At 37.5% G+C, this 12,276-nt stretch overlaps 1 protein-coding gene across 1 annotated transcript in view; it reads right to left on the bottom strand.

Moving 5' to 3' along the window:
- The window catches only part of LOC150102034 (uncharacterized), a 148,994-nt gene extending 138,305 nt beyond the window's left edge, over nucleotides 1-10,689 (bottom strand). The window contains exon 1 of the mRNA XM_090400925.1: nucleotides 10,463-10,689. The gene's annotated coding sequence lies outside the window, so the exon portion shown is untranslated. The remainder of the gene's footprint in view (nucleotides 1-10,462) is intronic.
- Between the last annotated feature and the right edge of the window lie 1,587 nt (nucleotides 10,690-12,276).

The following is a 12,276-nucleotide window of genomic DNA, read 5'->3' as shown; positions in this document are numbered from 1 at the left end:
AAATGATTTCAGAACCTACACCTACTTTTTTTTATGTGATCTAAGTCACGTATAACGCGGCATTTCTATGGAACCTAACATCCGCGTTATACGAGGGTTACCTATATTTATTATTATTTTTTGACACCTCCAGGGAGTCCTAAGACTCATCGAGGGAGGGCACCTACTCTACAGCTCTCCTTCTCCACCACTCAACTTCATCCACAAACCGCCTCATCTACACCAACACCATCTACTGTCCACCATCACCACTATTATTTTCACAATCACAAACATCCATGCCCACGTCGGGAGCGGATACACTAACCACTCAGCCAACCTGGCCGGTGATTGGTATTAGTAATTTCCCTGAAACACATGCAGCACAGGTAATCATCACTACCAATTCGTAGTTCAGTTGTAAACTCTAAGCACCAAGTTTTAATGAATAGTTTTAATGGCAGCCTTACTGAGAACTTAAAAAAAAACAAAGTTTTCTTCATTTCTTTTTCTGGTCTTCTGCTGCTATCCTCTGGGATCTCCTCGCTCATCATTTCCTGACGAAGACAAACTACAATCATCAAATCCATCACTACCAAGTTTCTTTTTTCTACACATCCATGATACCAATGTACTATAAGTCGAACAATCACTCGTGTATTATATATCATCAAATTCCCAATATGTATCCTCAAAGGAATGTATGTGAAACATTCTTTATATCTGGCCTACAAAAGAAAGATCAAAGACTTATAGTACATTACTGCAGAGTGTAGATAAGAAGAAAGAAGAAATTTGCTGACATGTTTTTGAACAGGTCAAAGGTACTCTTTGAGGAAGAAAGAGATGAAATTAGGCCTAAAAAGTTTGGAGGGGTGATAGTAAATAGATATTGATCAGCAGCTGCTCTTGTTCTTATAGTTTTAAAAGAAAGTGGAGGAATGGTGGCCAATACAGCAGAGCATTGATCATTAAAGCATCTGATGAAAAGGTATTGGTCATCCTCCCAAGTACCAACTGGGCTCAGGTTTACTTAAACTTCAGTGATCAGACGAGAACTGGTGCTTTCAAACTGATCTGGCCACTGACTTAGATGACTTAAATATGCCTTAGATGAGTTTGTGGTAGAAAAGGCTAGAAGTGAGGTTCATTCTAAGAAGAGAAATCTGATCATGTTTTGATATCTGAGGATTATCAAAAATAAGAAGTGATATGAAATATTTCTTTCTTGCAGGAAATTATACAGGACTATAGTAGCATTCACCAGGTTATCCTCACCCCAGTGAAGAACAGTAAGGCGATCAGATGAGGGATTTGTTATGGAGGATCTTGAGGGTTCTAATGATTGGACAGTAAAAAGTTTGTCAAATAAGAGGGAAGAGTGAGTGTATTGTAATTAACATACTTATGAATAGGCTCTGAATTCAATAAGAGCAGGGCTTTATGTACAAGATGACAGTGGGTGAAAGAACAGAGCCCTGGGATATTCCTGTAGTACAGAATGACCGTAGAGGAAGCTAAGCTAATGACTCAGTTGCAAAAAAGGATAAAAACAGACCACTGCCAGACCAGATCAGATGCCTTCATCAAGAGTGACCACATGAGTTTCTCAAATTTATTCCAGAATGGTTTTGGAGGTTCAGCTGTAAAATCAAGAGTAGCAGAATCCATATTGTTGATCACTAATGAGCTGGTAGGTCTCCAGGCTGTTGATGACCTTCATAGTTTGAGAATGGAAGTGAGAGCAATTAGTGGTAGTTTGCTGGCTTAGTTATCACATTTCTTTGAAATGGGCAGAATGTAAGCCCATTTCTGAGTTGTAGGATAAATATGCCAATCAAGTAAGAAAGATTGAAGAGGTGACATAGGATGTGCAATCATAAAGAAGTACAAGTTTTCAACACAATAGGTGACAGCCCTCATGACTAAAAGCCTTATTCATGTCCAAGTTATTTCAGAATTCTTCTGATTTTTGTTGGAAAACTAGAAAAGCATGAAGTAAGTAGTTCTTGGTGGAGTGGACAGTACTTTGCAGCAGTCAGCAATGCAGGAATTAGAAGATAAGAATGATGCTAGTAAATTGCCAGCCTGGTTGGCTGAGTGGTTAGCATATCTGCTCTCCAGCTAAAAGGCTGCGGGTTCAAATCCCGCCGTGGGTGTGGATGTTTGCGATTGTCTGTGAAGATACAAGTGGTAGTGGTGGGCAGTAGATGGCATTGGTGTAGATGATTGTAGTTGGTTCGTTGTAGTTGGTGAACTGAGTGGTGCCCTCCCTCCCTCGATGAGTCATTGGACTCCCTGAAGGTGTCATGTAATAATAATAAATCAATTATTAAGTTTAATGAAATGAATACATGAAGACATGAATGAGCTCTCCAGAGAAACATTGAACAGAAGTTCAATGGATCCTATATTTCATCTCTGTCACAGAGACATTACCAGGAATACATCTTAAAGTTGTAAAGTAACACAAAATCAGTGGGGGGGAGGGGGGGGGGGAAGTTAAACTAAAACTTTTTTTTTTTAATTATTTCAGGAGTTCAGTGCTCATCGATTGGAAAATGCCTAAGTTTGATTCTCATTGTGACAAGAGGAATCTTTATAAGTTTGTTTGTTTTTTTTAATTGAAGGCGAGTTAGCCAATCCCACAACAGAGGTAGCAGGGTTTTTTCTCCCAGAACTAGGGTTTTTTCATCCCGCACACAAACAAATTGGCCTTCAAAACACATAAAATTTACAGACAAAAAATACTAGTGGCGGTGGTGGTGGTGATGGAGATTTGTAAAGTAGGTGCAATGAATCTTTGGACTCCCTAGATCAATGATGCCGAACCTTTTTACCCAGGTGTGTCAAACAACTTTTTTTTTAAATATTGACGTTGTTGATGTGCCACTTGCATACATGTATTATAAAATTAACTACATAATCATAGATGGTGACTTATACCTATCATATTAGGCTATTTATTTAATAGGACATTGATATAAAATCTATGAATTCATATTATACAATTAATTTAATAAAGTGAAATTACAAACTTACATTACATTTAATGACTTTTCTTGCCTTAACTGAGAGCAATCTTACATGATTTATCGCAGTTTTTTCATCAGAATACCAATATCTTTCAACATCCAAGGTGTGTCATCTGAAACCCTCAAGTGTGTCAGTGCTGACACACTTGAGGGTTTCAGCACTGACATAGGTTTGCCATCACTGCCCTAGATGAATCTTTGGACTCCTTAGAGGTGTCACGTTGGACTCCTTAGAGGTGTCACGTAATAATAATAATAAAATCCTAAAGTCTTATGAGGAGTGCACTTTACAGGTGCTGTCTGGTTAGGAGACCTAAGAATTAAGGTTTCCCAAATCATGGGAAGTTTAAGACAATTATATTTACTGAGATTAGGTTGGTTTTTTTCAAATCTGCTGATTCCAAGAAAAGTCTTTCGTGTTTATATTTACTGTAGTGAAGCATAGCAGTTTTGTTTTTTTTTTTTCATTTGATCCTTTGCAAGGTCAATTAGACCCAACTGACCCAGTTAACGCACATATATCTGTGTTCTTCTAGGCAAATGTTGGGAGACCTCTCAGTTTGAGAGATCTATCAACAATATAATTTGCAAGAACAAGGAACCTTGTAAACACCAGGAACAGGGGGGGGGGGGGATTGGATCCTTAGGAGAATGGATAAGGGCAGCCAGCTTCAGATGAGGTTTGAAAGCAGTAAAAATATTACATTTCTTTAGAATTCTGGCTATTTTTTCTGAGGTGCCCCGAATATAGAGAATAGTAATAGCATTACCATTCTATATGTTGAGAGAGAGAGAGAAAGAGAGAGATGAGGAACAACAAATTTAATCTCTTTTGGCATTGTAATCATTGGATAACGAAGGTCAGGCAAATAAAGAAGAGTTCAGCTAAAAGGGAAGCTTAGGCAGACAAGAGGTTGGAGGCTCTATTCACAAGGATTTTGATAATACCATATTGTTGAGTGTGGGATGGTGAGAAAGTTTATGTCTCTTTCTACTTGTGTAGGTTAGTTTTCTGTGAACTGAGAAAGAATGAGTGTCATTAGGAAATTCAAATAAAAATTAGCTAGAGGGGGACCTCATATCTGTCTTCTCTATCTGTTTATATATGGTACCCTTCCAAGAGAAGTAGCCAGCATGAATTGCAAAACTGAAAAGATTGGTGATGTGGCAAGGAGGAGGGGAAGAAGCATTTTTCAGTAAAATTGAAGTGTCAAAAAGGAGATACTAGTAAATAAGGAGCCGATATCGATAAGATCAAGTATGACTGCAGTTAGCTTTACAGAAAGTTAAAAGTTTTTTATATATGAATTTTAGCTAATCCATATATTTGAGGGGGGGACTAAACCAAGTGCTCTTTTAACTGTCAGGAGGCCAAAAAGTGACATTTTTCAGAAGTCTTTTTTAATGTTTTCTTCTGAGAACCATATATAAACAGATACAGCGAACAGCCATGGGTTATTCTCCCCTCTAGCCAATTTTTATATGGAACATTTATCTGCCCTTGATACTGCCCTTCTCAAACCTTCTATCTGGCTAAGATACATTGATGATATGTTCTCTATTTGGCCACATGGCTCAGACACATCAGATTCCCTCCTCTGCCTCAACACCCCACAATCCAGTTCACTGCAGAAAAAGAAAATAATAATAACCTGCTTTTTAGATACTCTAATCACACATCTTTGCAATGGCATCCTTTCCACAAAAGGAGACAGAACTTTCCCACTATCCTCAACAATATGATGTCATCAAATTCCTTGTCAACAGAGCCTCCAACCTCTGTTCCACCCAGGCTACCTTTACTGCTGAACTCTGTTTTACTTATAGTCCTTCCTATCCAATGATTATAATGTCAAAAAAGATAAACAAGTTGGTTGTTCCTACCATCTTCTCACATCTCTCTCTCTCAACATACGAACTACAGTAATGCTATTACTATTCTCTATCTCCAAGGCACCTCAAAATAAACAGCCAGAACTCTAAAGAAATATCTCTCCACTGCTTTCAAACTTCATCTAAAGCTCACTTCCCTTATCTGCTCTCCTAAGGACCCAATCCCTCTCCTCTCTGTTCCAACTGTTTATAAAGTTTCTCGTTTTGCAAATTATCTTATTATGGTCAAACCAGAAGAACACAAGAAATATATCTGCTGCCAGAACTATGGTAAGTCAAGTCTAGTTGACGATACCTTGCACAAAATCAAATGGGAAAAAACTACTATGCCTAACCACAACAAAAAACTTGAAAGACTTTTCTTGAATTCAGCACCAGATTTGAAAAACCAACCTAATCTTTATAAATATGGTTGTGTTCAACTTCACAAGATTTGGAAAGCTTTAATTCTTAGGTCCAAGCTAAGGCTGGCTTGGGCCTAAGAATTAAAGGCTAAGGCTAGCCAGAAGTGCCCATAGAGGTCGGTACTCCTCATAGGACTTGAGGCTTTTAGTCCAACTTTTTCCACTTATTGTTTTGAGTGTTTGGGCTTTTCCAATTTTAAGATTGTCTCTGTGAGAGATAAAATGTAGGATCCATTCAACTTGTGTTTAATTGTTTTCTGTGCTGTATGCATTCTATCAAACCTAAAACCTGCACATAAGCCTAAATACTTGTTAGGAAGTTAGCCTTGCCTTTGAGATGACGCTAGAATATTTCCATTTGAATGCAACAGTTGTGGAAGCATGGGTTGGCAGAAGTTGCAGCCAATGGCCTTATCTTGGGATCAGAAGCTCAGTCTGATTTCGATGACCATAAGTAGTGATGCTCACAATTTAAATTGCTGTTGAGGCTGCATATGTTCACAGAGGGGATGTAGAAACTATTTTTATGAGGATTGTTAATATTTGGATTTTTTTTTTTAAGATCTTTTGTGATCTGCAGTATAACCTTATTTCAATAAGTCATGTCCTTCATTGTGTGTGGGGAGGAGAGTTCAAGAGTAGGGGAATGCATTGCAAGGTGAAACATGCAGATATACCACTCACAGAAGGAACCCAGTCTTCTGACCAAACATGGTTTCAACAGTTACCACCATTCCCTGCATACCACTATGCTGAACTCCCTCCAGGTATAAACTGAAGCAAGGGAAAGTGGTAGCAGGATCACTAGCTGATTAAGAAACCTCTGATTTCATTACTATCAGATTCTGTTCACATGCACTAACTAGCATCCAACTAATGAAACTTTTACTGCTGTACCTTCTAGTGAGAGAAGGGTCTAGGTCCCTACAGTATATTTGGCATGGCGTTGAAGGATGTCACCTACATGGAATGTGAGAAGAAGGGAGGAGGAAGGAAGAAAAGAGCTACAGCTTTTGTCCTGAAGACCAAAACATGGTAGTGAGCCACTTCAGGCATCTGAATAAGCATGGTGGTGGTATTTTACCAGACAATGAAAGACTTCTACCGTATAGGAGTCTAGGCAATACCACATTATAAAGCTTATATTATTAACCTCCTATTCACAATTTTCCTCCACATTAATCTGCTATTTGTTTGGACTTCAATATTGTGAGATATTTTGATCTTTCAGCATTTTAATGAATCAATCGACCTAAATCTTGATCTTCCTACAGATATTTTTCCTGCCATCCTAGCATCAAACACCTGTTTAAAGTTTGCTGCTGTGTAAATGACTATACCACCTTAGGTTTACTCTGCTCACACATTCCTGAATGCTAATATGATTCTGCATTGATGCAATCTGTTCACTTCCATAATTTTTTCTCAGAACTCTCATATCTGCTGTCTAGTCTTTGAACAACTTTTTATATCATTTAGATGATAGATGAGAATAATGGCATTCGTGCCATTATTCTCAAAGGCATGAAGGCCTTCATTTTCCACTCCATTCAAAATTCCCATTCACTTCCAAGTGGCTTTGCATAAAGGCAGTTCTACATAAAAATTCGACAGAGTACAGGTGACTTGCAGCAAGAACTCCAGCTTTGCAAACAACCAACATTAATCAGCAAATTAACTCTGAAAGGGCTGATATCAGAAAATGATGCTCCTGTTCAAATGACAGTCACACTTTCTGATCTTATGCAAAGGCCATCAAACTCAACTTCTGCTCACTGACCTTCCACCTCTTATCTAAATGGCACCATTGTTACAACACTAAAAGTAAAGCTGACCTCCTGGCATCATTCTGCTCCTGCAACCTGCATAAATGATCAAGACAAATCATCTATCATACTGTCCTACATAATCTCTACACTATTTAATAATGAGCTGGCACTTATCCCAATACATGGAAGCAAGCATATATCCAACCTATTCCTAAAAAAGTTTGCAAACTACCAAACCATCAACTCTTACCACAGTCTAAAATAATGGAAGTCATGAACAGTCAAATTCTTCATTATTTAGAGACCTACCAGTTAATCAATGACCACAGCATGGATTCTGTTGCTCTAGATGTCTTAGCCTACATCACTTGCACTACACACATCATGGAGTAACATGGCTATTGCTCTTGACATTTTCAGAGTATATGATCATTGGTATCAAGACCTACACAATAAATTGCAATCCTTTGGTCTACTATACACTCTCTATAATTAGGTAGCAAGCTTTCTCTTGGTTGCTCACTATATATCATAGTCTATGGTTTCCTCCCTTCAATCTTACCAACAAGGGTGCCTCAGGACTCTGCATATCCCCTTTCTCCTACATAAAAATAACCTTTTCTCAATGACCAGCTATCCTGTCTACAGTTTTGCTGATAATACTCCAACCTACTCATTTGAAAAACCTTATAGTACTCAAACATCCTAAGGTTCAAGATCTATTGTTATAGATTTTGTACCTTAAACACTGATCTCCATACCAGTTTTCAATGGGATGAGGATCACATTCATCTTCAATGCTTCCAAAAGGTCTCGCCTTCTTTTCCACAAAAAGGATATTATTTCAACATCCTTTACCTTCAATAATACACAACTCACCCAGAGAGGATCAGACCTCTTTCTCTTCTTGGATTGGCATTCTTTTCTAGTCAATACACTACTTCTTCATCCATCCAGCCTACTAACTCTATAAATCTCAAATCTATCCATTCTTAGAATACTGTTCACGTGTATAAGATGGTATACCAAAAACTTACTTAAAATTCTTGATGATGCCTAGAGGAGGGCAATTCATCAGACGACTGATGATCCTTTACTCAATGACTTACTTTGAGCACTATCTGTTTCAAGTATGTATCTATAATGAGCTATAGGTTTTTCCATAGCTCATGTTTAGGACAACTAAAAAAAGTTACATTAACAGAAGAAATGGCCCATTTCTAAATCCCAAAGTTTAAAACCTTATTCACCTACATTAAATTGGTTCACCACTCATTTATTCATCTTCAGCCTATTTAAATCTAAAGGTACTTTTACATTGCTTCACCAAACTGATATCCATCATTCCTCTACTTTCTGTTGGGTGTGTTAAAATGAACTGCCCATCCTTCACAGTCTAACTTCAAATACTGAACCTGCATCTGCCTTCCTCAGAGTGTACCAACCTCCAGCTATTCAAGAAAAATGTCAATAGGTTCCTTCTTTTGCCACATTTGCCTGCATGCACTAATATGCTATAGAACTGCATTGCTCATGCTTAGGACTAATTAATAAACAAATAAATAATACAAAATAAAGTTACCCTAACAGAAGGCACAACCTTTTCATCTCTAAATCCCGAAGTTTAAAAGTATATTAATCCTACACTAAATTAGCAAAGCCACTATATCAGTATCATTTCTGATACTGCTCCCCAAATTTGAATACAAATGATTATCCCTTTGCAATGCATTTATAAACCATTAACAAAAAAAAAAAAGTTAACAGTAATGGCATCAGTACTCAGCACTGCACAATCCTGTTTATTATCTTCCTTTTGATTGCTCCTCATGCAACTCTCTGATATCTATTGGATAAGTAATCATCAATCCAATCTATTAACTATTTATCTAAACTTATTCACTGCATTTCTCATGTTCTGTTTTATTATAAAATTACTTGATTACTGACAAAAGGCTGTTCTTTATCCAGTCCATTCTAGACACCCCCCAAAAAAATAAATAAATAAATAAATAAATCTCACATCATCCACCAATTTCTATAATCACCTTCTATAATCATTCTCTTACAAAATTTTTCATTAAAGGAAATATGGTATAATGGTTGCATTTTGGTTGCCTTTATGTTACAATACTATCTTACTCTTACAACTGCAAAACACTGATTAAACCACCAGGTCAATGGCACTATCAGTTCCTTAGCACATTCCCTTAAAACATGTAGGTAAATTTCCTCCAACCCCCACACTGACATTCACAGCAAGGCTATGAATGTCAATGTGGGGTTGTCCCTACTTCATCTATAGCAACCATCAGAGGTATTTCATGACAACAACATCATGAGCCTTCTCAGCCTCTAATGGCTCCTGAGCCAGAATAGCTAATATTCTAAATACACCCATTTCACTCACTTGAAACCTTCTCCAATTCCATTAGTCCCTTAAACAACGCTTTGGATCAAATAAAATGCACATATCAAATTTGACTTCAGAAGCTATCATCTTACTGAAAACAAAACAACAAAAAAAAAAACATTCAGTATAGCGTTTTTCTGGATCTTAAATACTAGTACAAAAAAGTGCATTAGCTTATGTTTTCATATCAATTCCATAGCTCCTTGCCATTAATCCAAATATGATGAATGCAGCAAGTGGTTACTGGATGGTTATCTGAATTATACTTAAATTCCAGAATGAGTAATGTTTAGACATTAAGAGAGTACACAAAATGAACTCGGTAATACTTATTAGTTTTCATGCTGATAACCGCAATCGTTAATTTGAATTCATTTTAATTAAAATTTGAATACAAATTACTGTTTAACATTTCAAGAAGATACCTTGTTGGTTGAATTGGATAACTGAAAAAAGTTACTGGGTGATGCACATTTTTTTTTTTTTTTTTTTTTTTTTAACTGTACGTAACATAAATTAAACGTTCATGATGAATTCGGAATATTTTTTGAGTATTTGAAGTTTTTTTTTTTTTCTATCGAACCACTCATAATTCGACAATTTAGTGTTATTTGAATTAACAGCATTTTTACCCCAATAGGTTTTTCTGTATATATCTTATCTTAGAACCTGCAGCTGTACATAAATCGGAAGAAATGGAAACACGAGTGAACACGTTTTTGGGCTGCAATGTAGCATCTTCTATTCAATTTATGACAGAAATCTTTCAATTATCTAAATTAGCGATGTGTGCAATAAGTAAAGTTTGTCACATGTCTGTGCATGATTAATACTATAGTTTGTGGTGCAACCAAATAAACGGGATATCGTGGCATACCTTATGGTTGTTTCTCAAACATGTTACCCCCAAAGTAAAACCCTTTTTTAAGAACGAGTAATAACAACATGCCATAAAGAATATTAACTAACCTTTAAAATAATATCTTGTCTTTTCGTATTCAAAAGCTTCTATGAAGATTTAAAAAAAAAAAGTATAATTAATCGGTTTATCGCAAAACTACGAACACTTTCAACAATTTACAGCATCTCGATCATTTTCTATGCTGGCATTGCGTTCCGGTATTTCGGGCAGAAACCACGGCTAGATCGTGATTGGTCAATATTTGTTTCGAAATAAAAATCAATGGTCTTTTCCATGGTCCACTCCCTACGACTGCTCCCGTGGAACGCAGGCAACCAAGGTAGATTTCAGAGAGGTAGCCCAACTTTCATACATCTAACTGAATCGACATCTAGCGGTTGGTACCCATAATCAATAAGCTTTACAAAGCAGTTTTCGTTAAGGGGCGTATCCCATTAAATTTTAACTATCAACGTTCAGCGTTACTGACTGGATGGGCGAAGCAAATATGCTTTTATATTCCCCTTTGTCTGGGTTGGTGTACAGATGAATGGAGTAGTTTTGAGCTTTATGCTCTCCCTTTGTAGCAGTGTAGTTAGTTGATTTCAGCTGGGAGCAGATTGTTTTCGGTCTTTTGTGCTTGTTGTAGACTGTCTCATCGTTTTCTGAAGCTTGACTGATCAGTGGATTAGGATGAGCGAACTGCTTTAGTGAAAAACCTCTCTGCTAAGTCATGTAGTAGGGGGGGCTATGTATGGGATTTTGGTATCGCGATAGATCTGTGTATTTCTGACATACCACGGTGCATCCAAGATCATCCGTAGGCATTTATTTTGTATCCTCTGGAGTTTTAGGATATTAGACTGTGAGGTGTGGCTCCACGCTGGGGAGCTATACGTGATTACAGGACGTAACACCATCTTGTATATTAGTAGTTTATTTTGTGGGTGAAGTTTACTTTTGCAGTTGATCATGGGGTATAGCTGTGCTATGACTCTAGATGTCTTGCTGCAGATCAGTTTAATGTGACTGTTGAATCTAAGTCTTTTGTCCAGTCTAACTCCCAGATACGTGGTTTCTGTTTGCCATGGAATCTTTTCCCCATAGAATTGGATGTCCTCATTGATGGGTACTTTTCATCTTTTAAAAAGCATAGCTGAGGATTGACCTGAATCCTGCAATCTGAGAACCACTTTGCAAGAGAGGAGATGCTATCGTGTAGTCTTTTGGTTTCCAGCTTGGGGCTGAGAGATCTGGACGATATTGCCGTATCATCGGCATATAAGGCAGTGATGGTTGTTCTTGGGTTTTGTGTGATATCAGCTACATAGATTGAGAAGAGTAGGGGAGCCAGAAAAGAGCCTTGGGATACACCTGCAGAATTTTTCTTCTGGATGATATAATTCCATTGATTTTTATTTGCATGTATCTGTCTGAGAGATAGGATTTGATCAGTCTTACGATGTTTATGGGTATGTTAGCTTTTATAAGCTTGTAGAGTAGGCCCTGGTGCCATACTTTGTCGAATGCCTTTGCTAGATCCAAGAATACGGCTGCAGTGTGCTGGTTCCAATTAAAGCCGACTGTGATGTGTTCTCAGGTGGTGTATTTGTTGAGTGGTACTGTGCTGCTTTCAGAAACAAAATTGCTCATTAGGGATAATTTTAAGTTTCTCTGTCGCATCTTGTATATGACTCTCTCTGCGATTTTGCCAGGGCTGGATAGTAGACTGATGGGCCTGCAATTTTGGGGAAGTTGTGGGCTATTTCCAGGCTTTTTTATAGGTGTTATATCAGCAATTTTCCAGGCTATGGGAAAAAGTTGTGGTCTGATTATTGCATTTGTTATGTTGACTATATGGATTATGGCCTTTCTGGGAAGA

Source organism: Typopeltis vanoorti, chromosome 11 (assembly GCF_054136105.1).
Source record: "Typopeltis vanoorti isolate ZY-2024b chromosome 11, IOZ_Tvanoo_1.0, whole genome shotgun sequence".
Lineage (NCBI taxonomy): Eukaryota > Metazoa > Arthropoda > Arachnida > Uropygi > Thelyphonidae > Typopeltis > Typopeltis vanoorti.
The sequence above is the reverse complement of the archived record's forward strand: the minus strand, read 5'-3'. Positions and strand labels throughout refer to the sequence as shown.